Source organism: Apium graveolens, chromosome 2, assembly GCF_009905375.1.
Source record: "Apium graveolens cultivar Ventura chromosome 2, ASM990537v1, whole genome shotgun sequence".
Lineage (NCBI taxonomy): Eukaryota > Viridiplantae > Streptophyta > Magnoliopsida > Apiales > Apiaceae > Apium > Apium graveolens.
The window spans coordinates 3,594,509-3,598,764 of record NC_133648.1 but is presented as its reverse complement, the minus strand read 5'-3'; positions in this window follow the sequence as shown (position 1 = coordinate 3,598,764).

Here is a 4,256-nt window from a genome sequence, read left to right as displayed (position 1 = left end):
GAACTCGATTTTCGAATAATCCTCGTAGGGGGTAGTACACGAGGTATGGAGCAAAAATTGAGGCGGCCCATTTTTTGGATTTCGTTTCATAATAGGTCCCTATGGATTTATGAAATTGCATTCGCGTCCATTCGGGGTCGTTCGGAAGTGAATCGGAGCTTAAACGAATGGAACTCGGTTTCCTAATAATCCTCGTAGGGGTAGTACACGAGGTATGGAGCAAAAATTAAGGAGGCCCATTTTTTTGATTTCTTTTCATAATTTATCCCTATGGATTTATGAAATTGCATTCGCGTCCATTCGGGGTCGTCTCGAAGTGAATCGGAGCTGAAACGAATGGAACTCGGTTTTCGAATAATCCTCGTAGGGGTAGAACACGAGGTATGGAGCAAAAATTGAGGCGGCCCATTTTTTGGATTTCGTTTCATAATAGGTCCCTATGGATTTATGAAATTGCATTCGCGTCCATTCGGGGTCGTCCGGAAGTGAATCGGAGCTTAAACGAATGGAACTCGGTTTCCTAATAATCCTCGTAGGGGGTAGTACACGAGGTATGGAGCAAAAATTGAGGCGGCCCATTTTTTGGATTTCTTTTCATAATGTGTCCCTATGTATTTATGAAATTGCATTCGCGTTCATTCGGGGTCGTCCGGAAGTGAATCGGAGCTGAAACGAATGGAACTCGGTTTCCGAATAATCCTCGCAGGGGGTAGTACACGAGTTATGGAGTAAAAATTAAGGTGGCCCGTTTTTTTGATTATTTTTCATAATTTGTCCCTATAGATTTATTAAATTGCATTCGCGTCCATTCGGGGTCGTCCGGAAGTGAATCGGAGCTGAAACGAATGGAACTCGGTTTTCGAATAATACTCGTAGGGGTAGGGTAGTACACGAGGTATGGAGCAAAAATTGAGGCGGCCCATTTTTTGGATTTCTTTTCATAATTTGTACCTATGGATTTATGAAATTGCATCCGCGTCCATTCGGGGTCGTCCGGAAGTGAATCGGAGCTAAAACGAATGGAACTCGGTTTCCGAATAATCCTCGTAGGGGGTAGTACACGAGGTATGGAGCAAAAAATGAGGCGGCCCATTTTTTGATTTCCTTTCATAATTTGTCCCTTTAGATTTATAAAATTGCATTCGCGTCCATTCGGGGTCGTCCGGAAGTGAATCGGAGCTGAAACGAATGTAACTCGGTTTCCGAATAATCCTCGTAGGGGGTAGTACACGAGGTATGGAGCAAAAATTGAGGCGGCCCATTTTTCGGATTTCTTTTCATAATTTGTCCCTATGAATTTATGAAATTTCAATCACGTCCATTCGGGGTCGTCCGAAAGTGAATTGGAGATGAAACGAATGGAACTCGGTTTCTGAATAATCCTCGTAGGGGGTAGTACACGAGGTATGGAGCAAAAATTATGGTGGCCCGTTTTTTGGATTCCTTTTCATAATTTGTCCCTATGGATTTATGAAATTGCATTCGCGTCCATTCGGGGTCGTCCGGAAGTGAATCAGACCTGAAACGAATGGAATTCGGTTTCCGAATAATCCTCGTAGGGGGTAGTACACGAGGTATGGACCAAAAATTGTGGCTGCCCGTTTTTTGGATTTCTTTTCATAATTTGTCCCTATGGATTTATGAAATTTCAATCGCATCCATTCGGGGTCGTCCGGAAGTGAATCGGAGCTGAAATGAATGGAACTCAGTTTTTGAATAATCCTCGTATGGGGTAGTACACGAGGTATGGAGCAAAAATTGAGGCGGCCCATTTTTTTATTTCTTTTCATAATTTGTCCCTATGAATTTATGAAACTTAATTCACGTCCATTCGGGGTCGTCCGGAAGTGAATCGGAGCTGAAATGAATGGAACTCGATTTTCGAATAATCCTCGTAGGGGTAGTACACGAGGTATGGAGCAAAAATTAAGGCGGCCCCTTTTTTCGATTTCTTTTCATAATTAGTCCCTGTGGATTTATGAAATTGCATTCGCGTCCATTCGGGGTCGTTCGGAAGTGAATCGGAGCTGAAATGAATGGCACTCGGTTTCCGAATAATCCTTGTAGGGGGTAGTACATGAGGTATGGACCAAAAATTGAGGCTGCCCGTTTTTTGGATTTCTTTTCATAATTTGTCCCTATGGATTTATGAAATTGCAATCGCGTCCATTCGGGGTCGTCCGGAAGTGAATCGGAGCTGAAATGAATGGAACTCAGTTTCCGAATAATCCTCGTATGGGGTAGTACACGAGGTATGGAGAAAAAATTGAGACGGCCCATTTTTTGATTTCTTTTCATAATTTGTCCCTATGGATTTATGAAACTTAATTCACGTCCATTCGGGGTCGTCCGGAAGTGAATCGGAGCTGAAATGAATGGAACTCAGTTTCCGAATAATCCTCGTAGGGGGTAGTACACGAGGTATGGAGCAAAAATTAAGGCGGCCCATTTTTTCGATTTCATTTCATAATTTGTCCCTATGGATTTATGAAATTGCATTCGCGTCCATTCGGGGTCGTCCGGAAGTGAATCGGAGCTGAAATGAATGGCACTCGGTTTCCGAATAATCCTTGTAGGGGGTAGTACATGAGGTATGGACCAAAAATTGAGTCTACCCGTTTTTTGGATTTCTTTTCATAATTTGTCCCTATGGATTTATGAAATTGCAATCGCGTCCATTCGGGGTCGTCCGGAAGTGAATCGGAGCTCAAACGAATGGAACTCGGATTCCGAATAATCCTCGTAGAGGGTAGTACACGAGGTATGGAGCAAAAATTGAGACGGCCCATTTTTCGATTTCCTTTCATAATTTGTCCCTATCGATTTATAAAATTGCATTCGCATCCATTCGGGGTCGTCCGTAAGTGAATCGGAGCTGAAACGAATGGAACTCGGTTTCCGAATAATCCTCGTAGGGGGTAGTACACGAGATATGGAGCAAAAATTGAGGTATCCCGTTTTTTGGATTTATTTTCATAATTTTTCCCTATGGATTTATGAAATTGCAATCGCGTCCATTCGGGGTCGTCCGGAAGTGAATCGGAGCTGAAACGAATGGAACTCGGTTTTCGAATAATCCTCGTAGGGGGTAGTAGACCACGTATGGAGAAAAAATTGAGGCGGTCCATTTTTCGATTTATTTTCATAATTTGCCCGTATGGATTTATGAAATTTCATTCGCATCCATTCGGGGTAGTCCGGAAGTGAATCGGAGATGAAACGAATGGAACTCCATTTCTGAATAATCCTCGTAAGGGGTATTACACAAGTATGTAGAAAAAATTGAGGCGGCCCCTTTTTTCGATTTCTTTTCATAATTTGTCCCTATGGATTTATGAAATTTAATTTGCAACCATTCGAGGTCGTCCGCAAGTGAATCGGAGCTGAAACGAATGGAAATCAGTTTCCGAATAATCCTCATAGGGGGTAGTACACGAGGTATGGAGCAACAATTGAGGCGGCCCATTTTCTCGATTTCTTTTCATAATTTGTCCCTATGAATTTATGAAATTGCAATAGCGTCCATTCGGGGTCGTCCGGAAGTGAATCAGAGCTGAAATGAATGGAACTCGGTTTCCGAATAATCCTCGTAGGGGGTAGTACACGAGGTATGGAGCAAAAATTGAGGCGGCCCATTTTTTGATTTCCTTTCATAATTTGTCCCTATAGATTTATAAAATTGCATTCGCGTCCATTCGGGGTCGTCCGGAAGTGAATCGGAGCTGAAACGAATGGAACTCGGTTTCCGAATAATCCTCGTAGGGGGTAGTACACGTGGTATGGAGCAAAAATTGAGGCGGCCCGTTTTCTGGATTTCTTTTCATAATTTTTCCCTATGAATTTATGAAATTGCAATCGCGTCCATTCGCGGTCGTCGGAAAGTGAATCGGAGATGAAACGAATGGAATTTGGTTTCCGAATAATCCTCGTAGGGGGTAGTACACGAGGTATGGAGCAAAAATTAAGGCGGCCCGTTTTTTGGATTCTTTTTCATAATTTGTCCCTATGGATTTATGAAATTGCATTCGCGTCCATTCGGGGTCGTCCGGAAGTGAATCGGACCTGAAACGAATGGAACTCGGTTTCCGAATAATCCTCGTAGGGGATAGTACACGAGGTATGGACCAAAAATTGAGGCTGCCCGTTTTTTGGATTTCTTTTCATAATTTGTCCCTATGGATTTATGAAATTTCAATCGCATCCATTCGGGGTCGTCCGGAAGTGAATCGGAGCTGAAATAAATGGAACTCAGTTTC